This window comes from Grampus griseus (genome assembly GCF_964374135.1).
Source record: "Grampus griseus genome assembly, chromosome: 5".
NCBI lineage: Eukaryota > Metazoa > Chordata > Mammalia > Artiodactyla > Delphinidae > Grampus > Grampus griseus.
Genome location: NC_138998.1, coordinates 59,052,455 through 59,078,103, shown reverse-complemented (window position 1 = coordinate 59,078,103; position 25,649 = coordinate 59,052,455).

The following is a 25,649-nucleotide window of genomic DNA, read 5'->3' as shown; positions in this document are numbered from 1 at the left end:
TGTTTTAAATGGCTAGAATTTGTTCTTGGAGAATCATGTTAACTCAATGTGCGCTGCGTTCATCACAAAGTGCTCACAAACTCTCTAATTTAAAAATCTATTTTTTCTAGACAATAACACTAGTTTCATCAGACTAATGCTTTATCCTTCTACCTCTTTAGAAAACAGGGATGGTGTTTGCCCCTTAGTCTTCTGACTCTTCTCTTGTTCTCTGTGATTTCTTAAGACCAGCAAATCAGGTTCTTTGATCATATCTTTAAGGTGTTTCAACATCCTGGGATGCAGTTCTTCCAAACATAGACGTTTTCTCATTAAGGGCACATGATACTCTCTCTCTTCATCTGTCTTGGCTCTGTTTCCTCTTTGCGTTGTTTGTTCTGCCCACTCAGTTTGAAGATTATTCTTCTTGTTAGATCAGTCCACAGGCAAATAGAAGTGATTTCTGGTAACAAAGCACAAGATTCTTCAAGCGAGGGTGCTTGACATTAATCAGAGCCAGGCCTCCCTCACATTCTGTATCTCCCCACGGTTTAGGGGACATGTTTAGCCATACCCTCCACTTTCATTTTCACAGCTCTCTTTCTGATTTTTCTTGCTTGAAAGCAACTTTATACTTCTTTAGCATTTTTTTTTTTAGCAGCTTCAACTCCTTCTGGTCTCATTTGAATACAATTCTTTAGGATCTCTTTTTTGCATGTTTAGTATTTATTAATCTTAAACCTTAAACCTGGGAGAGAGAACGTCTACTCCAAGGCCCTCAAGAGCAAGCAGTGGCCCATCTAAGGTCCCATGTGGTTGAGCAGCCTATGGGTCTAACCCTGTCACTGTCAGGGCTGGTCCATGGCACTGCCCAGCCAGTCTCTTCCATCCTTATGCCTTCCTTCTTCCATCTCTCCTAGGAGTCCTTTTAAATATAACCTCATCAGAGAACCCCCTTGGCAGTCACAAAAGCTTCTATAGATGTGCCTACCTTTATTCACATGGAGATAGATTATTCATGCATATATGATCAGAATTACATTTTTCAGACTCCCCTCTCTCATTTGACTATATTCCCTTTTAAGAAGTCTCTGTCGAGCTTCCCTCGTGGCGCAGTGGTTGAGAGTCCGCCTGCCGATGCAGGGGACACGGGTTCGTGCCCCAGTCCGGGAAGATCCCACGTGCCGCGGAGCAGCTGGGCCCGTGAGCCATGGCTGCTGAGCCTGCGTGGCCAGAGCCTGTGCTCCGCAAGGGGGAGGCCACAGCAATGAGAAAGTCTCTGTCTATAGAGTGATGTCATTTCTTTGATTTAGGGGAAAAAATGCATTCTGAATGCCTAAAGAACACATTTGACTGTGTTCAGTCTTCCCTAATTTTCAACTAATTTTAACTCTAAAAATGTTCTCATTTCCTCCCATAATCTCCATCACCTTCACAGGCCTCTCCTTGCTAGTGAGAATTAAGTTCAGAGCAGCAGTAGCCTCTACCTTCTGGAAGATCAAATTGTTGGGAATGCACAGCCAGGTAAGTATTTATCTGATTTCTTGATTTTAACACAATAAAACTTCCTGCCAATGAGTCAGTGGAACATGTTCAGTCAGTCATTTCACATGTGTGACCTCTCTGAACCTTACTTTGCCTGTCTATCAAATGGAGGAAATACCTACCTTATCTACTTTTCTTAGGGTTTCCAGGGAGGATCAAATGAAAAAAAGTGTGAAAATGTCTTGGAAAGTGAAAGCTAAATAAATGGAAGATCTTAATTGTCTCTCCCAAAGTCCAAAGTACATGAGGAAAGAACTGCAGAAATAATAGACCAGAAATGCCTGTCTGTGCAAAAGCAAAAGAACTGGATCCAGGGCTCAGGAAATGCCTGCCAATTCAGAAATGCAGGGCGATTGCTTGTAGGTATTTGTACCATGCTGTTTTGCACCTACAATTCAGAAAGAAGAAGGAGAACTTGGAGAAAGGGATACAAATGTTGGGAAGTAAAATCTATGCAGAAAAATGAAACTGACTGACAGGTTTCAACCAGGAAAAGAAACATTTAGGAGGTGACCCATTCATTCAACAAAGAGTTAATGCTTACTATTTACTAAGTGTGTAGGGCCTCATGGGAGGGCTGAAAATGTAAAAGACATGGCCTCTGCCCTCAATGAGCTATCAGTTGAGTAAATGCTGATTTGCAAATTCCAAACATTTACTCAGAAAACAGTTTCAAGGGTCTACTAAAGAAACTTGGGGCTTCCCTGGTGGCACAGTGGTTGAGAGTCCGCCTGCCAATGCAGGGGACGCGGGTTCGTGCCCTGGTCCAGGAAGATCCCACATGCCGCGGAGTGGCTGGGCCCGTGAGCCATGGCCACTGAGCCTGTGCGTCCGGAGCCTGTGCTCTGCAACGGGAGAGACCACAACAGTGAGAGGCCCACGTACTGCCAAATATATATATATATTTACTGTCCATGAGTAACGGGTGAAAAGAAATCGCCCTCAGCGTTTCCAAGTCAGAGGTTCAGGTTGGCCTCCTAGAGCTATAGGTGGTCCCTCGTTGGAGGCCTCCCTCTCTCTCTCGCTTTCCTCAGGCCTCTCCCTCCATCCTGCCATGTGTAGAACTGGGCTCTTAGAAGCCTCGTGTAGGCTACTCTCTCCGCCTAGAACATACGCCCTGCCGTCCATGACCATGCCACCGCTTACCTAAATCTAGTTCTGGGCTAAGGTGGTAGGTATAAACTAGACACAATGGAGCCCTTCCTTACAAGATGTTCTAGTCTTAGAAAACCAGAAGAGTAGTGTTCCTTTTACCTGAAAAGTTCTAGTATGAGTCCTCCTGAACAGCATTCATCCAACACATCTCTTTGGGGCCTCAGCTGGGTGTCAGCCCCTGTCCTGGGCATCAGAAATTCAATGGTGAGAACACTGACCTATTCTCTGCCCTCACGGAAGTGTGTGGGGAGGTGGACATTAGTAGTTAGTCAAATAATTGCATAAATGGTTACTCCAAACTGCAACAGGTGCTAGAAAGGAAAAGAATGGAGTGCTGTGAGTGTATATGACGAAGGTCCTGGGAAGGTTTACTCAGGCCAGTAACGTTTGAGCTGAAACCTGTGGGATGAGTTGCAGTTAACTGAGGATAGGAGATAAAATAATGAACCAGATCAGTGGTTTCCAGCTGTGGTTAGTTATGAGTCCTATCTAACAATAAAACTAATAAAGCTTAAGAATGGTTTACATTTTGTAAATAAAAAAAATTTCAGACTAGTTCTATAATTACATCATTCCCAATCACCTGCCTGTGTTCTTCTTCCTTCTGTTGGAAAGTATGGAGTAATGAGCTGTGTACCCTGAATTGTATACATCTTTGGAGATACCTATTAAGGTGGGTTTTTTGGCCTGTGAATATCATTTCTCACATGTGTCTCTATGACAAAAGGTTGGGAACTAGTGGAGAAGAAGACATATAGGGAATTCTAAGCTGATGATTCCACCACATGTCAAGAGAAAGGTCATTCACAGTAGACAGTATCAAATGTTACAAAATGGGATTCAACGATCCTTACTGGTATGATGTAAATAATAATAAAATGATGATTGGTTTATTTTTTTACTTTTTTCCATAAAAAATACTTTCATAAACTTAGTGCTGAGGCAAAACTATCTTAAGCGCTGACATGATACAAATTAAATATCACATTGTTTTTTTTTTAATGTTTGCTCTATTTCCTCCTCACATCATAATCCAGTGTGTGCTACATATACATATATGGGAAGCATTTTATACATATTCACCCTCATAACTTGACAGATGGGAGGGATCTTGCAGTCATTTCTAAAAGCAGACAAAAGGCCGTTGGTTCTGCTCCGCGTGATGGTTTGTGAAGACAGAATACACATGCTTCCGTTGATGATTATATAGCTCTATCCATCTGTCTGCCTCTGGAGGTTGGGAGACGAAGATACAGCTCCCACCGTCCTCATAAACAAAAGTAGACCATGCTGTCACCAGTCAGACACGCCAGCTAATTGGAGCTGTCGACAGACACAATATTCTGTGTCAACAGCTCTAGTAACAGTTTGAAACAGCAATGATATGTTGGTTGATGGTGAGGATGACACATGTGTCTCTAATAGCATGCTAGAAATCTGACATAACTAGAAAAGAATTACTAAAATGTGATTCCTGGCCTCTGGTATTCCTGTTTGTACTTACCAATCTCTACAGAGGCTGGGCGGGGGGCGGGGGCGTGCGGGGAGAGGGTGGTTGTAACACATCCTTCTCCGTATCATTTCACAGGCTGACAGCTTAATTCGATACTCATAATGTCTAACTTTAAAATGAATCTTGCTAAAAAGATTTGTTTCAACAAGCCACCAAATCGTAACCTCTTTGGGAAAATGAAAAAGGCAAAAAAACTTATTTGTACAGCTTGCTAAATTGAAACCAAAATAGAATGGAGACATTTTGTCAATTTACCATTTCTATAACTATAGATTTATACTGTTCTTCAGGAAAGTAATTTTTACGGAGTTAGATGTATACAAATGCTCATAGATGTGGCTTATTCTTCAACTTCATTTCATGATAGACAAAATAGGCCCCAAATAGAAACAGTTTTGATAAGGCTTTAGAACATAAATGCATAATGTACATTAATCTCTGTGTAAATTGTACCTGCTAAGAAGGCTTTCCATCAGGTATTATATCAAGAAAAAGTTAGACAGTCCCTTGTAGGTTTCCAATAATTTATTTATCCTCTAAATAATTTAATCACATGACTCACTGGGTTGAATTTTAGCTCAGCCACTTACTAGCTTGGACAAGTTAGTCAACATCTCTGGGCCTCAATTTTCTCATCTATAAAATGGAGATAATAATATAACCTCCCTCATAGGGTTATATGGATTCATTGAGCTGTAACATTTCAAGTGTGTAGAACAGTACCTGGTACATTACATAGTAATATACTTTGAAGATTTCAGATAATTTAAAGCACAGGACAATTCCCAACGTATACTAGGTATTTTACAGATTATAGCAAAAATTGTTATTACAATTTGCATTATAGAGCACTTTTATTTTTAGACTAATAATCTTATCCTATTATTAATTCTTTGAAATAAAATGTGATAACCACATTTCCAAGGAAACAATGGTGCTCAGAGTGGTTAAGCAGAGGGTCAGTGGGGATGGAATCACTGAGGTTTAGTTAGGTTGCTGTCTTCCAGTTCTGGGGCCAGAGTGATACTCAGCTATTTCCATTGCCTCTTGGCCAGGTAGCCAAACAACTGAAAGCCCCTTCATTTAGTTTTTTCATTCAGACCCCAAAATTGTATGTCCTCAGAGGCCTCTGTCCCTCACATTTAGAATCAGCCTTAATCACTGCCTACTCATAACTCATTGATTTTTCCATATTCCTTGCCCCATTATAAAGACAACTAACTGAGGCAGTAACACTCACCACAAAACCACCACTACCACCACAAACAACAGTACAAATGTAGGAGAACATCAAACTTAGATTATCTTGATCAATGAAGATATGACAAAGACAAAGAAAAAAAGCTTTCTCTGATAGGTAGTTAAGATACTTTTACGGCACATACACCACAAAGGAGGATTCCGTGCAGAAGGAATCTCCATGTCCAAACCAATGGCCTATATCAACAATACATTCTTTTAAAATCTTACTGTTACCAATTACACATGAATAGTAAAATAACCCAACCCTATGCAACACAGCTTTGTCCGGTCACTTCATGGTACATTCAATCCATAATATAAAATGTTTAGCTTTCACTTCCTAAGAAGGTAATGGGACTTTGCCTTCTGAGAGGCAAGATGGGCAGCTGAGCTGTGACCATAGGCCTCCTTTCTGGAATTACTGAGTCCCTTGTTGAGAGCATGAGAAGAGCATCATTGACCTTTCCGGGGAGGAATCAATGCCTCAGTCTTGGTTTTTTTATTACTGTGCTTGGATCACTTGAACCTACTAGCTCAGCTCCTTACTCAATGCCCTTGCCCTTCACCTCCATCACTAGGACCATATATGCGATCCTCTACATTTCCTCTCCTCTGGGTCTTTATCCAAGGCCTGAGCCTGACACAATCATGTCTCTAAATGACCAAAGACAAAAAACTCCATCCATTCTTCAAGGACCTTTTCACAATGGCTCCCCTTCATAAAAGTTTCCTTAATTGTCACTACACTCGTCCCAAACAGTGAGTGAATTTCTCCCTCTTTTGAATGCTCCTTGATATGACATTTATCATTTTCTTCCATGCATTTTAACTAGTTATATACAAACTTCTCTTTTCCCTGTATTGTCACCTCCTTGGTAGCAGAATTCAGGCCAGATTCATTTTTGTTTCCTATGTAGAACTTAGCATGTAGTGAATACTCTCTCTATATTTCTTGCTTACTTGAATGAATGAATGAATGAATTCCCCTCATCCCTTAACACTTCAGATATTTAAACTGCATATGCTTGAATGGACAAAACCAAAACCACACAATATATCCAAGAGAAGGAAAGGCTTATATTGAACATGGTGGTGATTTAAACGATGGGGTTTGAGCTCTTTTTTGACATCAACCCCATTGCTTCTCTGGGCCTTGGGCTACTTGGGGATTGGTTTGCAGCAATGTATTTGCTTTAACCAATTTCATTATTAAAGTAATCAGGGAGGGAAGAGATATGGGAACATATGTATATGTATAACTGATTTACTTTGTTTTAAAGCAGAAACTAACACACCATTGTAAAGCAATTATACTCCAATAAAGATGTAAATAAATAAATAAATAAGTAAAGTAATCAGGGTGCTTTAACTTGAAATCTATCATAAAAGAATTTTCTCCATATGATTATTACAACTCATTCACATCAGTGATATCTCTGTTAATTCCTTCTACAAAAGCAGCTATATATGCATAAGCCTTGACAAATCACCTTGCTTTTTTACATGTAATCTCTAAGCAAGAATCAATTCCAGGTAAGTGGCTTTTCAGGCGATGGCACAGAGGTGTCCATGGCAAACCCTACAAGGTGCCACTCAACAGAGCACAGTGTAAAAGGCACCTCTGGCATGGTGCAGCCCGCAGCCCACGGGACTGCATGAAGTTCTCCGACTTGGGAAAGCTTTGGAGAAACAACCATAGTTCATATAATACCAAGTATTTTCACTCTTATATCAAGGAAAAAAAATAATCCAGGCTTGTCATTATATTTGAGAAATAGCTTGATAATTTTAAAATAATGCTTTTTATTATGTTTGATTATAACTCACTGTAAACATTGTAGAAAGTACAGACAAGTGAGTTGATCATAATTCCTTAGTTCAGGGATCATCACTCCATTACTGTTAACCTTTTCATTGTATTTCCTCTGGTTCCCCCATATGCACATATGAAAATATTTATATATCTGCCTCCTCGAGAATATACTCTCCATACTACTGCTTAAAACTTAACATTATGCAAAATAGCATTTCTCAAACTTGCCTATCGAATAGAATAACCTGAAGGACTTATTTAAAATACAGATCTTTCCGAATTCTCCACACGAGAACCAATTCACTAAGTCTGAGGTGAGGTCTCCGAATTGGTATTTTTAACAGCTACTCCCTGCTACGTGGTTTTTATGTTCAGACAAGTTTGAGAAACACTAATTTCATAGGTACGTCCTCAGGTATTCAAGTGATTTCTGAACAGAGGAAAGCAGTTTAACCTAATTCTCCCAACCCTCTCAGCCAGGTAGATCAAACAGAAATTCTATACAAAAGGAAAATTGAGTGCACCGAACAAGCAAGAAAGTGGTTCTGGTCACCCAACTCTCCTTAATATCCCAGTCTTGTCCTCAAAGCGAATGGAATACAGACACTCCTCATGAGGTTGGATGGGCTAGGGATAATGTTAGTTTTTTTAAGTGTGTTAGTTTCTGCTTTATCACAAAGTGAATCAGCTATACATATACATATATCCCCATATGTCCTCCCTCTTGCGTCTCCCTCCCACCCTCCCTATCCCAACCCTCTAGGTAGTCACAGAGCACTGAGCCGATCTCCCTGTGCTATGCGGCTGCTTCCCACTAGCTATCTATTTTATATTTGGTAGTGTATATATGTCCATGCCACTCTCTTACTTCGTCCCAGCTTACCTTTCCCCCTCCCCGTGTCCTCAAGTCCATTCTCTACATCTGCGTCTTTATTCCTGTCCTGCTAGTTATTTATGTCCCTGGAGACCACATTCCAGAGACTTTCCAGGGTTCTCTGAGCAAAATCAGTCTCCTTAGGTCAGAAGGTGGCCATATGTGCCAGTTTGCCTGTTCACTCCCAGTCTATACCTGCTGTTCTGGCACATGTTATTAATAATATAATGCCTTCTTTCACTCACTAATAGTGTCCCAATTTGGACAATAAGTTCTATGAGCACTAACCTGTAGGGTTACTGCCACCCTCCCCTCTGATCTGTATATTAGAAATGGGGCTTACTCTGTACTGGCTCCTTCATGTCTAAGAAATTTTCTTCCAAGTTGAGATCTTATTAATGAATCAACTGCTATCTTGTATGGAAAGACAATATTTAATAAGACTGGGAACCAAACCATTCTCATGGTGAGGTCTTCCTGGCTAGTTTAAGGCTATTATTTTGGCTTTTTTTCTCAAGATATTTGCATTTCATAAACCATTTAAGATGTGCTCTCTTTTCCTTATCAGTCCCAGGAAGATAAAACAAATTTCAAAAAATCTTCTAAACACTCTGCCACAAAAAGTTCTGCAAAAATTGCATTTTAATTCTATAAAAGCTTCCACTTAACATTTGCCTATTATAAACAATTAGCTTTTTAATTTTCAGTATGATAACTATAATTGAGATTAATTTCTCTACCCATGGATCTTCAGTCATTATTTCTTTAGGGCAGATTCCTAAAAGGTAGCTATGATATTTTAAAGCACCTCTCCTTCCTCAGAAGGACCCTCCCCTTTTCTTAAAATTAATAAGTTACAAGGAATTCAGGACAAGATGAATGGAATAACCTGCAAAACTCTCACTGGCTATGCCTAAGAGTGCATGACTGAAACAAATGAGATTCAGGTGTATCTGCTAAAATCTAGGACAACAGAAACATCAATCTTGCCTTTGGAGCAGCAGCAAGGTGCCTGAGTTGCTGCCTGAGATTGAGCCACGTGCCGGTAGCTCCAGCTCCTTCCCTCCGTTTCCTCAGATGGAACAGGAAGGAATGGTTGGCCCTGCCCTGAACTGACTGCCCTAGAAACTAGTCCCTCACCATCATCTGGCTGACTGCTGGAGATAGGTCAAGGAAAAGTCAAGATAAGGTGACACCCAGAAGAAGAATAAAGTAGAATGAGGGTTAATGAGATACGTTGCTTCATGCAACCAGTTAATGAGAGGAAGACCCACTTTTAAGTAGTTGTGGTCACCAATATGACAATAAGAATGTGATCAATTATTCATTCACCATTCATTCTTTCCTTCGACAAATATTTATTGAGTATCATCATTTTGGAATATATACAAATATCAAATTGTTGTACACCTGAGACTAATATAATGTTGTGTGTCAATTATACTGCCATAAAAAATGCATACATATCCATATATATTTATCGAGTACCAACTATTGCCAGGTACTGTTCAAGGTAATGAAAATAAAGCAGCGAACAAAACAAACTAAAATCACTGTCTTCCTAGAGGCTATATTCTAGTGAGGGAGATGGATTGTAAACAAGGTAAAAAGTAAAATATTTAAGATATTAGTAATAAGTGCTAAAGGGAAAAAAATAAGCAAGGAAGGAGAATATGAAAAGTGGGGGCTGAAATTCTAGTTAGGGGTTTCCAGGGGAGGTCCACTGAGAAAGTGACTTTCAAATGAATGCCTGAAGGAAAGGAGCTAGCAATGCTGCTATCTGGGGGAAGAACCTTTCCAGAAGAGACTGGAGGAAGAGCAAAGGTCCTGGGGCAGGATGGCGCCTGGGATATTCAAAGAATTGCCAGGCCAGTATGGCAGAGCGAGATGAGGTCAGAAAGGTAGGGGCTGGGGGTGCAGTTTTCTAGGCCATCAGAATGATGTTTTGGTTTTCACTCTGAAAGAAATGGGAAGCCACTGCAGGATTTTTAGTGGAGGAGTTGTAAAATTTCTAGTGGAGGAGTAACAGGATTTGATTTATACTGAAACGATTACACATTTTTGCTTTGAGAATAGACTTGAGGGACATGGGGGATAGGCGGAAGGGAGATCAAGAGGTGAAGGGGTATAGCAGAAGAAGAGAAACTAGTCTGAAGATTATTTGCAATAAAACCAGGTGAAAGATGATGGTAATTTGTATAAGATTGTGGAAGTGGAGGTCGTGAGAAGTAGATAAGTGTTGGATCTAGTGAAGATGATCACTAGAATTTGCTGACAGATCAGATATGGGATGTGATAAAAAGAGAGGCGTCAAGGATGACACCGAAGTTCTTGTCTTCAGCTGCCAGAACAGGGTTGCTATTAGCTGAGATGAAATCTACAAGAGGAGGCAGTTTACAAGTGATGAGTGGGACTTCCGTGTACAAGTTTGGTGTGAGATGCCTGTTAACCATCTGAGTGGAAACTTCAGTCAGACATTTGAACACACAGGTCTGGAATCAGGAGAGTGGTTAAGATGGAAGAGATAAGTTTGGGAGCCACCAGCATATGGATAGTGTGTAAAGCCATTAGACTTGATGAGAAGCTCACAAGAATGAGTTTAGATGGAAAGGATGACCAAGGACATACCGACATTAGAGTGACATCAGAAACTGTTGTAAAAAACAAACAAACAAACAAAAATGGTACTGTTCTTGTGCATGTGGGTTTGTCAGCTCACATGTGTACCATGTTAGGATGTTTCTCAGAGGTGTTAGGCTGGCTGCATGCTGTGTGTAGGTGGTGATCTGACTCACTTATGTCCTCCACGGGGCCTAGGAGAGAGACACAGTAAACATTAAATAAAGAGTTGAATTAGCTAGAATAAATATCATATAGATTTATGATATTGATAAAAAAGTTTATTTATATAACTTTTCTACCTGCAATTCCTACATTTCAAGCCTTGACATTCAAAACAGTTGCTGGTAAAATCACTCTGGTACAAAGACATTTATATAAACCAGAACATTAAAGTATAAAATGATTAGATATTTTCATTAAGCTTTCCAGGAATTTAGCAGCTGCCACAACCTGATCGTTGACTATTTTTTATCAGGGCTCCACCTAGGCTGACCCTAAATGACTAATGATCAGATTTTAAGCTTATTAAATGAATTATTTTTAAAAGAGTACACATGACCTGAAATAGTATAGAAATACTCACGTATTCATATATAGGTGAATACTAAGAAACTCTAAACGTTAATTGGCACATGAAAAAACTGCAAAATATTACAAAGATAAGAATCTCAAAACAAACATCATTTAGGGAGTGCTGATTGGGGTCACAAAACCCAAAATCTATCTGATTGGTTCAGAACCAGCAAATTGAGTGGTTGTATTGTAATGGACAAATTGTAACTACTCAAGGGGGTGTGTCCCCTGGAAAATCTGCAGCCTCGCCTGGTCCAGAAAAGGTAACTCTGACTCTGTGTTTGATGTGTAAATTGTATTCCTAAGAAGAAATAAGGAAAACATATTTTTTAAAAAAACAATGAAAAGAATAAGAATAGAGAAAATGAAGAAAAAATAAATCAGCGTTAGACTCTTTATAGTCTGTTTCAGTGTAACTTTATGGATCAGTTCTTTATTCATTGCCATTTTTCTACTTAAGATGTTATAAAACTGACATATTAGATTTACAAGGGTATAATTGATTACATTTGAAAACAATAAATGTTTATGGAAATATGTTAAATTCTTGAGTTATTCATTGAATTGTTGTTAAGTGGATGTGTACTTAGAAAGCATATTCAAAGCCTAAAGATTAATAAGTGGAATTAGACCAGACAAAAATAACAGTGAGCATGTCTCTCCATCTAAAAACCTCCCTCAGCCATTAGACTCTAAAGCACATATTTACATGGAGAGGGTTATGTGTACGTTTTTAGCACAAGTGTTCATTCATGATGTCAGAAGATCTAAGGAGAGATACCAACTAAACAATTTTCTCCCTGGAGTTGTGCAGCAGGTTCCAGAGGGCCCCAGGAGGAATCAGTATAAACACTGTGACCGTTATTTACTCAAACTGGGACTCCAGCAGCTGGGCTGTTTGCATGATATGCAAATGGGCACATCATTCAAGGAAGAAAGGATGAATGCTCTGGCACTTGCAGGGCAAACATTAACTGCTATGGGAAAAGGGCCAGCAAAAGAGAAAGCAGACAGAAGCGAGTGGGTGGTGAAGGGCAGGACAAGAAACATCTTCCAAAGAGGCAAAATGCAGGAGGCAGACACTGCTTGCTGGGAACCGTTCAGCATTCTCAGCCTCAGTAAACAACAGATGGGTGTGTGCGGCTGCCCGTCTCCATCAGGAGCAGTGAGTTTCCTCTCCACCCAATTTCTTGCTCCAGACTGCATTCATAAAACTCTTTGTATTTGGAAAGCTACTAAGAGGTACAGAGGGAAGATATTAACCGAAAGAGCAAAGGCTCAGGGGGCTAAGAGGGCATAGAGTGATGTGGGGAAAAGTGTGGCTGGAGTCAGACATAACTTGGCAGGAGTTTCAGTTCTACAATTTGACAGCTATGGACAGTGGTCAAGAGTCTCAGTTTCCCTGTCTCAGTTTTCTCATCTGTAAAATGGGCTTAATAGAGCTATCTCAGAATAGGATCATTGTAGGATTTAATAGATCTTCTTTATGTAAAGTGCCTTCTACCGACATAACATTAACTGGTTAGTCTTAGAGCTGGGACTTGAATTATTCGGGGTTTTTGATCCCAGAGTGCATCAGTTCTTAGGAAGTCTGGAGATCTTGAGACTGTGGAGATGCCAAAGAAGTAACCTGATGGTCATTCTATATTTAAAGGCTGCTCAATTCAACATAGTTTGGAAGCAACTCTATTTCCAAACAGTTCATAAAACCTGTGAGTGAAATCCATTTTTTAAAAACTCCAGCTTACCCAAGCCTGGTAGAAGCTTACAGGCTCCATTGCACTTGTTGCCTTAATTACACATGTGCATAGAGTGTGAAGTAAAACAATATCAGTAGACTGAACGTCTGTGTACCCACCAGCATAATCTAGGCACACTTTTCTCTCCTCCCCACTCAGGAGTAAACCCTACTGAATTATGCATTTATAACTCCTGTGTGTCTTTAAACCTTTCCCTGATATTTTGTAGTCCTAAATAATAAGTTATTATTTTCTTAAGATTTAATTTTATTTATTTTTGGCTGCACTGGGTCTTCATTGCCGCGCGTGGGCTTTCTCTAGCTGTGGCAAGCGGGGGCTACTCTTCGTTGCGGTGCGCGGGCTTCTCCTTGTGGTGGCTTCTCTTGTTGCAGAGCACAGGCTCTAGGCGCTTGGGCTTTAGTAGTTGTGGCCCTCGAGCTCAGTAGCTGTGGCGTGCGGGCTTAGTTGCTCCGCAGCATGTGGGATCTTCCTGGACCAGGGATCGAACCCGTGTCCCCTGCATTGGCAGGCAGATTCTTATCCACTGAGCCACCAGGGAAGTCCCAATAATATATTACTTAGTTTTGCAAGTTTTTATACTTTAAATAAATGGATTTATACTACATTTTTTTGGCTCATTAGGTTTTAGCTTATTACGTTTTGAAATTCATGTTACAGACCATCTATTTTAATTGCTATATAATATTCTCCTATATGAATATTCCACAATGTATTATCCAATACCTTCTCTTAATGTACAGTTGAGTTTATTTTATTGTTGTTGTGTTGTTTACCATTAAAAATTATGCTACTGTAAGCATTCTTGTACATGTCTCCTGTTTCAAGAGTCTCTCTAAGATGTTTCCTTAGATATTATGAGTGTAGGTGATTGAAAAGACCATGCATTTGTTGGGTGTCATGTTCTGTATAGTATATCCATTGGGAACAGCTTGTTATTTACACTGTTTTAATCTTCTATAGCCTTACCTAATTTTTGTCTGTCTGATCTATTATGTAGAACAGTGCATTGTTTCTCCAACTATGATGGTGCATTTATTCTTGCAGTTTTATCAATTTTACTTCATGTATTTTGAGGCTATAGTATTATAAATAGACAAATTTAAAAGTATTATATTTTCCTGGTTAATTGAACATTTTAGCATAATGAAGTTGTCCTCAATCTTAAATTGCCTTAAAGTTCATTTGGCTGGATTTTGCTATATATTGCCTACTTACTTTAGGTAGGGAGTTTGCAGGGAGTTTCATTTTGAATCCCTTTCCTTTCAGCTGTTCTATATCCCTAAGCTTTTTAAGGTCTCATAAGCATCATACAGCTGGGGTTTCTTTAAAAATCCAATCTAGCAATCTTTAAATTGGCATGTTTCATTCATATTGTTAATATATTTGCATTTATTTCTTCCATAGTATTGGTGCTTTCTATTTGTCTTTCTATCTTCCTTTTTGTTTCTCCCTTATTGACTTTTTTAGGTTAAGCATTTTTCTCTTTCCATTTTTCCCTCTTCTAATTTAGATGTATATTTTATTTCTATTCTTTCTGTGATTATCCTAGTAATTTAAACATGCATTTTTACCTTATCAAAGCCTACAGTTAATAACTGTATCCTCTTAAGCTCTATAACCATATAGTTATATACTTCTCTTAAACTATAACCGTGTAAACCATAGTACTTTAACTCCAATAACAACTTTCCAAATTATATGCTCTTATTGTCCTATATTTTACTTCTGCTTTTTAACCTCATAAATTGGTTGTTATTGTTTTATACAGTCAATGTTTGCTTAAATTTACTTACTATTTGCCATTTAAAAAAATTCTTCCTTATTGCATCTGAAACTTCCCCCATGGGATCACTTTCCTCCTGGCTGAGGTATATTCTTTAGATGGCAAACTCACTCAATATGTATATTTGTCTGAAAATAACTTTTTTCATGCTTGTTTCTGGAGAATATTTTCATAAGGAAGATAACTCCAACTTTTCTCAACACCTAGAAAGTATCACCCCACCGTTTTCTGGCTTCCATTGTTGCTGCTGAGAAGTTGGCTGACAGTCTAATTGTCATGCCTTTATAGGTAACCCTTCCTTGTCTCCAGCTACCATTAAGATACTTTTTTTTTTGTCTTTGTTGTTCTGCAATTTCACTAAGATTGGTCTAGATATTAATTACTTTTTAATTATTATTTTTAGGATTCTCTGGGCTTCTCATATCTAAGAAATATGTTTCTCATAATTTCAGCCATCAATTTTTCATGTATTGCCTCATCCACACATTCTCTCTCTCCTCTCTTCTGAAACTCTACCTACAGGTTTCTTAACTTCTCATGACTGTTGCAGCTCTCTGTGCTGCATCCTACATGATTTCATTGGATCTTTCTTCCAATTCATTATTCACTTTTCAGCTATATGTAATCTGCTCTTAATTCCATCCATTGAGTTTCTAATTTCAATTACTATATCTTTCTCTTTTAAAATCTCTGTTTGGAAATGTTTTCATTTCTTGTTCTTTACTCCTAACTATATTCTCTTTCTTTATTCCTTTAAATACATAAACATATTTATTTTACATTTGTGTCAGACATTTCCAATTGAATCTGAAGCTTTTGCAGGTCTGATTCTGTTGATTCTTCTTCTTGGTATCTTGTTTTCATACGTAGTATTTGATTTTTGACTATGAGCTCATGTTTATGGGAAGTTCAATCTATGGGAATTATTTGGGTCTGAGTTTAGGTGGGTTTTCCAAACATTTGCATGTCCTAGACACATGGGCATGGCTTACCTCGTACTTCTTTACAACAAATTATTGGCTTTAAGACTTTTCAGCCTACCCAGATAGTACATTTTTGGACTCCAAACCTAGGCGAGGACTCACTAGTAGCTGAGGATACTCAGATTTTTTTTTCTCCTCTTCACATCACCAAGACTTGAAAGAGGTCATTTTCCTTACTTCTTCCAGTGAATTCAGGTTTTTATATTTTTACTCTTAATCTGAAGCTATAACCTTTGAGGTTTTAGCTTTATGTCAGAGGTCTCCTAATTAAATTCCCCTCTTTGACTAGGTCCTATGTTTTGCCCCCTGTCCACAGTATGAAAATTAAAACTCAACGTCACTGAGATTCAAATAGCTTCAGGGTGTTCCGCTTGCCCCTCTGAGTTTCTACTTTCACTTAGTATTTGACCTCTTAGGAATCTTTATTTCTTAGTAGCCCATCAGCACCTTTAAAAATATTTTTAATGTATTTTGTACAGCATTTATTCAGTTTAACAGGAGAGTCAACCAGGATCTCTAGCTGGCAATATTACTAGATGTGGAAGTTATAACGAATTTCCTCCAAGTAGGAGATTAAATCTGTCCTTCAACACTTTAAAATCTGTCATATACTTTTCTTCCTTGATTCTTGCTATCTGAAATATTTTTAGATCTAAATATATCAAAATATATTAAGGCAGGTGTCATCTCTCCCAGTTTCTGTTATAAAAAATCCCATAGTAGCTTTATAATTCAGTATCCAAACACTTTGATGTTACACAAATTAAAACAAGCTTTGAACCTCTGGAATAAAGGCTTACCAAAGGCTTTATCACCATCAAGGCCTTTAATTTCTTGAACAAACTTAGCCCTTTTTAAGGTTAATATCAAGTTGATAGATGTGTGACATTGATGTAGATCTTCTAAGTCTAGGGTCTCCAAATGAGATGTGCATACCTCTTAGAGTGCAGAAGGTTATCCACTGAGGTACAGGAAGAAATTATTAGAACTTTTATTAACAAATATTTTTATCTTAAAAATCAAAAGGAATTAATATTTACTAGTATTTAATATAAAATTTGACACTTACATCTGTACTTGATCTGGATGTCCTAAAGGAAGAGGGAACAGTCCACAGTATGGAGAAATTAGCAGTGGTACCCTCTCTCTTTCTTCCTGTCTGGCACACTACAATTTGCTACAGTGTATACCCAGTTCAGTGCATTTCTAGACTATATATTCTGGTTTAAGTTAACATTTCAAAATGGACATGTGGTTTTTAAAGTTTTTCTGTAAATAAGCTGTGGATCAAAAAGAATATTAATTATGTAAGTACATGTAAACAACAAGGAAATGACAGAGAAATACTTCTCCTACTACTAGTATAAGTTCTTTGTTGACCACATTACAAAGAAAAAATTAATGATGATCTTATCAGATCTAACAAGACATTTTCCTTCTCCAGAAAATGAAATTATCATCAAGAAGCATTTTTGAAATCTGAATTTGCATTCATTGTTATTAATAAATAATCTTGCCTTAAATGTATTTTTCTCTGAGACCTTAGCTAATGATAGTTGTATTTGTATGTTATGTAAAATAAATAACTACAAATGTATTGGGATACATACTTAACAACAGCTTATTGTTCGGAATGGTTTGAAACCTACTACCTAGGCACCTCCTCAAAAATTCCACACACACACACACCCACATAATTATTTTCTCTCTCATTATTGTAACTTACACAGGTACTGTTCTTTAAGTGATTCACTGTTTATCCTTTAGAATGATTCATTTAGACAAAGATTCATCCATGTTCACATGCAATGATCACCACTTTCTGCCCACTTCCGATTATTTGATGACCTCTACTTTATTTTCGATACTTTTTACCTCATCTTATGAGTACTTTCTACAATCCCATTGCTCTTACATTTAGTTGGATGTGACAAGGTAAATAATTCTGACAAAACATCTCAAAGCTATGCACAAACATTGGGAATAATAGACTAAGAAAAAGTGTCCTGCTTTCACAGGGCCATTAATGCCATTGAAGTTGAAATCCTCACATATGAAGCCTGGTGTGGTTCCTGTTTCTGAATGCTTTTAGATTGGAAAGTTTTAAGTAAAGCACTTTCTACATATTCAAAAAGCTCTGAGAGTCTGTGAAAAATTACATTTATAGAAATGTAATACAAAATTACATTTGGGCCCCCACCTTAGCCAAACGTAATTGCTGAAGATTGTTTTTTAACTTGTAAAGAGTATGTACTCCCTGGGATTCCAATCTCTATGAAGAAAGCAGAAAAACCAGTACAAAGCTAGCCCAAATCAGAACAAGAAAGATTATCCCTGTCAGCTGCCTCTTTTCCCCTCTTTTCATGAGTGTATATACAATGTAAGTTACTCTTGGATTTCAAGAGAACAAGGATTGTTTATTTTGTACATAACAAACTTATTCTCTCCTGAATCTCATCATCATTATTACCTATTCACTTTCCATCACATTGTGTTGCCTTGCCCTGAAGTCTCAAAATCTTTTTGTCTGTGGATTGACTGCTTGATGACAAATCATATACTTATAATTCATTGGTAATATATTACACGTAAAAGAAAATATACACAAAAATAGATATAAAGAATAAAGTTATAACTCAAAGTTAAAATAACTAAAATATTAACTAATATAACTAAAAGTTATAACCAAATCTCTGTGCTGTACACTTGAAACTAACACGTATTGTAAATCAACTATACTTCAATTTAAAAAAATAAAACAACAACAAATAAATTAATCAAGTAACTAAAAGTTGAAGGGCCACTACTTGATCATTTGCATATCCCCGGGTGCATGGCCTACTTTAGCAGTTACTGGTGGGTAAAGTTTCAGAGACTCAAAGAGTCTTTTCTGGCTTCTTTTGCCTTTTGCTACCTGGGGGTAAATAATCATAATCGACAGACACAAATTAAAAGTAGCTTGCGGGCTTCCCTGGTGGCACAGTGGTTGAGAGTCCACCTGCCAATGCAGAGGACACGGGTTCGTGCCCCGGTCCGGGAGGATCCCACATGCCGCAGAGCGGCTGGGCCCGTGAGCCATGGCCGCTGAGCCTGCGTGTCCGGAGCCTGTGCTCCGCAATGGGAGAGGCCACAGCAGTGAGAGGCCCACATACTGCAAAAAAAAAAAAAAAAAAAAAAAAGTAGCTTGCAAAGAACATTGGGGAGTGCTGGATGGTGACAGAGTACATGGTATTAAACCAAAGAATAATCCCAAATCCCACTAGAGGAAGTGGACCTTAGAAGACATCCCTACCAATCACTCTTGTGCGTTTGTCTTTTTTTTTTTTTGCAGTACGCGGGCCTCTCACTGTTGAGGCTCAGCGGCCATGGCTCACAGGCCCAGCCGCTCCGTGGCATGTGGGATCTTCCTGGACCGGGGCACGAACCCGTGTCCTCTACATCGGCAGGCGGACTCTCAACCACTGCACCAACAGGGAAGCCTGACCCTTGTGCCTCTTAATTCCTTTCACCTTCTCCTACCAAATGCTTTCAAGTGTTTTCACCTCTATATGGGAATTCTCCTAAGTGTTTGTTATCATATAACCAAAAGCAATTCTTTAAAGACATGCTGTCATTACTAAAGTTGTGTCTTTCTATAAGGTTGCTATGGCTCAGATCAGACTAATGAGTTGTGAGCCAAGAAAAGCACCATGATCCATAATACATGGTGAATCACAATCATAAATTGAATGCCCACTTAGTAGTTCATAAAACTACTCCAGGCATAATGATTACTGAAATTCTGACTATGAGGGAATGCAATGGCAATAAAGGGTATGTGGGAAGGGAATAATACAAAAGAGATGCTCAAAGCATATGAAGATAAAGAATAAATCATTTCTTTTGTAACTGCTGTATTTACTGCTCACCGGGGCCTGCTGCTCGTTCTCACCACACCTGGGCAAATAACAGGTTGTGATAAATAATCAGCCAATGAACACAAATATGTGTTTTCGTGTTGGTGTTTTCTCCTCCACCTCTTCCTTCTCTTCTTTCACTTCTTTTCTTCTTATCCATCTTTTAGTTATTTTTTTGAATGGCTATTTCACACATTCTGCCACACATACATAAAACCTCTTACTTGGCCCTTCACTGAAGACACCTTTATAACAGATACCAAGCTGAGATCAAGAATACCTGCTTAGGGCTTCCCTGGTGGCGCAGTGGTTGAGAGTCCGCCTGCTGATGCAGTGGACGCGGGTTCGTACCCTGGTCCGGGAGGATCCCACATGCCACGGAGCGGCTGGGCCCGTGAGCCATGGCCCCTGAGCCTGCGCGTCCGGAGCCTGTGCTCTGCAACGGGAGAGGCCACAACAGTGAGAGGCCCGCGTACCGCAAAAAAAAAAAAAAAAAAAAAAAAAAAGAATACATGAGTAGATACTTATTTAAAATAAAATTAAAAGATTACTCTAAAAATGTGCTTAAGACTGCACTATTCAAATATTTTGAAGTACCTTAAGCAAGAGCATTTGAGTGACCTGTAATATCCTAATTTGTGATAATTGCCACAGCTATCTCCAAAGTTATTTTCACCATATCTTATGTGGGCACATAGGCCATAAGACTTTTCAGGTACAAATTGCTGGACAGTTACTGATGAGAGAAAGGTCATAATAATAGGTTTACAGATATCCGGGCTGGCTTTGGGACCATTTAGAGGGAACCATTTTGTCTTATTGTTATAAAGATGATAAGGAAGTAGTTTAAGGTAGTTAGAGACAATCAAACAAAAGACAAGCAAACAGAGCTATATAACTTCTACTTTCACTTCCTGCCTACTCCATTACTTCTAGAACTATGGGAGAAATAATATGATTGGAATGACCGAAAGGTTAGGGAGTGGGCAAGGTTTACCTAGTAGAAAGTAGATTGAACAGTGTTGGTTAACCTTTTTGAAAGTGAAAAGTTGTAACATTTAACAAAATACCAAATTGACAGCAGGGGTGGGAAAGGACTCAAACTGCATTTGGTCATGTTTTTTTTTTCTTCTTCCTAAGTGTGTATCTTTATTAAGAGAGAGAGACAGAATTGAGATGGAGGAGTGGGGTGGGCAGGGGTTAGTGGAGAGGGAAAAAGACAGAGGGAATTGTTTGCTTGAAAACTGAATGTCTGTGATGATACTTCTGTAGCTATAGTTGCTCCAAATGTTATACAAGAAATCAATGAGATTCTAAATTGTATTCAATCAATAAATATTTCTTGAGCATTTATTCTGTGTCAAAACTGACTTTACAAAGCTCAAATATCTTTCCTTTTAGCACGTAAGACTTCTTCACCTGAGGACTGTAGATTTTTAAAAGGTTTGTATAAATGGTATCTGGTCTCAGTAAACTTAAAAGGTCTGACACCAGTTACAGTTCCTTAGAATAAGCAGACTGGTGAGGTTAAGAAACAGAAAAGAAAGAAAGAAAGAAGGAAAGAAGGAAAGAAGGAAAGAAAGAAAGAAAGAAAGAAAGAAAGGAAGAAAGGAAGGAAGGAAGGAAGGAAGGGAGGGAGGGAGGGAGGAAGGAAGAAAGAAAAGTTACACACAAACAAATACATACAAAAACACCATAAAGATACTTTGTGATTTGACAAACAGCAATAATAACCTCTTTACTATTTGCTGGAGATACATAATATTAATAAAACTACCTTTACTGTAAACTGTAACTTTAGTTAAAAAACAAATTCATGGGGCTTCCCTGGTGGTGCAGTGGTTGAGAGTCCACCTGCCAATGCAGGGGACGCGGGTTTGTGCCCCGCTCCAGGAAGATACCATATGCCATGGAGCGGCTGGGCCCGTGAGCCATGGCCACTGAGCCTGCGTGTCCGGAGCCTGTGCTCTGCAACGGGAGAGGCCACAACAGTGAGAGGCCCACGTACCGCAAAAAAAAAAAAAACAAAAAAAAACAAAAAAAACAAATTCATGAGATAATAGGATAAAAGATTTGAAATTGAAGTTGATATTTAGAGTAATCGACCCATAAATTCTAAATTCAAGGACACTATTTCTGGACGACAAGTATAAACGGAATTGACATTCAGAACAAGGGGGGTGTCTTGAGTCATCAAGTTGGTCAATATCATGGACAAGACTTGAAAATCTGGAAATGTTAAAAGGATTGGAACAAGAACAATGGCCCCTTCTTGAAAATGATAAGTTACCTATACAGCATAAATAGGAATTAGAATGCCAATTCAAACAAAAATACCTCAGGTTTTCTGCCAATAATGAATTTCATTTACATATTCTTACCAAAACCAATTTTTTTTAGAGATCTATGTTCAAGTATTAGTTTATTATACTTAAATTTTGTTGCCTAATATATTGATAATGACAAAACTGTTTAAATCAATTCAGAATTTCTCTTCTGTTTTTATATGGTTTCTGATTCTCTTCTCTAAACAAATGATTTTCATAGGTTTTAGATAAGCAATTTAACTTTGGTGTGTTTACTCACAACAATTCTCTTTTTCATATCATCTGGTACACCTCAAAATTGGGCATGTTGGACTTCCCTGGTGGCACAGTGGTTAAGAATCTGCCTGCCAATGCAGGGGACACGGGTTCGAGCCCTGGTCTGGGAAGATTCCACATGCCGCAGAGCAACTAGGCCCACGTGATGCAACTACTGAAGTCCGCGTGTCTAGAGCCCATGCTCCGCAACAAGAGAAGCCACCGCAATGAGAAGCCCGTGCACTGCAATGAAGAGTAGTCCCTGCTCGCCGCAACTAGAGAGAAAGCCTGCGCTAAGCAAGGAAGACCCAACGCAGCCAAAAATAAATAAATAAACAAATGTATTTTTTAAAAAAAATTGGGCATGTTCCTTTAATAAGGAGGATTGGTAAGTGTCTTGGAGAATATCAGTCAGAAGAGAAATATTCATCTGACTTTTTTTTTAAGAACAAAGCAAATATGGCATACCTCTGATCTGAACAAGTAAATGGAAAGGGTTTTGGCTTACTCATTTTAAAAAGCTGGGAAGAATAAAGTATTGAGTAGATTCCTGCCTTTCTTAAATGAACTGTACCACTGAATAACCAAATGAGAACAAATTTCTCTGTATAGAGGTATTTCAGCTAATAAATGGGGAAGGAATAAGATAATTATAATATCCACTTTGCAATCCCTAATTAGATAGCAAATCTAAATAATGCATAGAAATTTGTGTTAACATCAGAAAGACAGGCAACTAGATATTACATGCCTCCTGATGGAAGCACATACTACTCTCTGAAGTATCCTTGCTACAAAAATCTGAACAGAATCTCTTCAAGCCTCTATAGATACAACTACCTAGTCAGGGGAAACACAGAGGACAGAAGAATTCCGGGGATATAATCAGCAAAATCCTTACTATGGGAAACTATAGAACAAACAACCTGTTTTTTTCAACAAAGAAATGTAAGGGAAGTTTTAAAAAAAAGGCGGGGGGGGCGGATAGAGAGGGAACCTATAGATTAAAAGGGATTTAAAAGATATACCAATAAATCACAAAGTGTGGACATTATTTTTAATTCCTAATTAAATATGAAAGTTTTTTTTTTAATTATGACATTTAGATATCTGAATATAGAAAAGTGAAAGTGCTAATGCTAGTGATAAGAAGTATAGATTCCGTATGTGCAATTCAAACAACAAAAAATGGAAATCATTAGGCATGTCAAAGAGAATGAATCTTTGGGGGACCTCCCTGATGGCACAGTGGTTAAGAATCCGCCTGCCAGTGCAGGGGACACGGGTTCGAGCCCTGGTCCGGGACGATCCCACATGCCGCAGAGCAAATAAGCCTGTGCGCCACAACTACTGAGCCTGTGCTCTAGTACTGAGAGCCACAACTACTGAAGCCCGTGCAACTAGAGCCCGTGCTCTGCAGCAAGAGAAGCCACCACAGTGAGAAGCCCGCGCACCGCAGTGAAGAGTAGCCCCCGCTCGCCGCAACTAGAGGAAGCCCGCACGAAGCAATGAAGACCCAACACAACCAAAAATAAAATAAATAAATAAATAGAAGGAATGACTGGCTTCAGTTGGATACTTAAAGGAGTCAAGGCACTCAACTGTAAAGGAAATGAACACAATTATATGTAAAATGTTGGAAATTACACCACTAAAACTTGTGTCCACATTTATTTTTTAGTTCTCTGAGAATGGAAACCTTCTTATAACATTTAAGTCTGTTGTTTGGATTTTACACATTTAATTTGCATGCATGTTTTAAGAATGCATTAAGTGTAAAAGTGCTGTGTTTCCTTTGCCTGAGTTGTGTGTATAGGCTAGTGTTACAGCCACAACTTTCTGGAGTCCTGGGATTGCTTCCTCTGCTTGCTCCTTCGCACTTGGGGGTGTTAAGAGCTCCCTGAGGTTGCTAGCCCCAGGATTCTTCACCATCGTTTCTTGATCTCCCTAAACCCCGTCAAATGTTTGTGAATATTCCCTTCGTTACATTCTCCTTAATTATCCCGTTTGAGTTAGTCATCTGTTTCCTTTTGGGACAGTCACTGATAAACCAGGCAAGAGAACCCTGAAGAAGTGAAGTGTTCTTAAAACCAGCTTGGACGTGGTCTCAAAGTCCCGGCCTTACTTAACCTGCCATGATTTTGTAGCAGAATGTGAGGGAAAATATGCCTGTAATAGAGATGAAGCATATATATTTCTAATATGTTTTTAGTACCATTAGGATTTTGTTTATAATTAGTGTAGTAATTTTCATTCATGTCAACAAGAATGGGCAAACTGAAGATGGTGTGTTCCTCATTCACATAGTTCATTCCCTTCCTGTTTGTTAAGTCTCCACTGAATGTACAAAGACCATCCCTTTAAAAGGAACAGTAGAACCTGGGATTAATTCCATGAAATTAATCTAATCTATGCTCTATGTCTGACATTCTGGATGATTTTACTACTCCTTATCTCTATTTATCTTTTAAATGAGAATAACTTTATCTGAGTTTGGACTAAATTAATTAATAGTTTAAAAATCTGCCTTTTTTTCCCTCTTCTCCAAAGACACAAGATAATTATGGTTGTGGGTTTTAAAAGTTCTAATAATTAAAAAAAAAAACTCTGTACTTTTAATCCTGTCTTCTTATGGCCTGACACCGAACTTTTTTCATGATAGGGCTGAGCCTTGGGCTCTGAGAAGAGTTCCATTTGAAAATAGAACGCTGAATTTAAAATATCCCTAAGGCTATTCATTTCTACTTTGTTATATTGTTAAGGCAAGAGGGGAATTTACTCTTACATATATCTCCTGTAAATCACTATTGGACAGTTGAATCAGCTTCTCGTTACTTCTGGCTTTCTTCAAGCAAAAGAAAACAAAACAAAACCTTTTGATTAGTTTCCTTTCTTTTCCAGTGCGGTCCTTGTGGTGTGGCAAGGCCTCCTCGAGTCACCCTCGAGCCATTCTCCAAGTGCTACTCAGTTTGGGTTATTTTCTGCTGCCACCACCAAGTTTTTAAAAGAACGTATGGGTAGAAGGTTGGGGGGGAATCCATGGTAAAGTAGCTGCTTCTCCTCCAAAAGCCACACCCACTCTCTCTCCAGTGCTGCGATGTAAGGCACAAGACGGCCCATGGTCCATTGGCGCTGAGCACTGGCCGGAGAGCTCTGGGCGTGGCCTTGGAAGACCTAGTCTGTGTGGAGATCAATCTTATGATTTTTTTTTTTTTTTTTTTGCGGTACGTGGGCCTCTCACTGTTGTGGCCTCTCCCGTTGCGGAGCACAGGCTCCGGACGCATAGGCTCAGCGACCACGGCTCACGGGCCCAGCCGCTCCGCGGCATG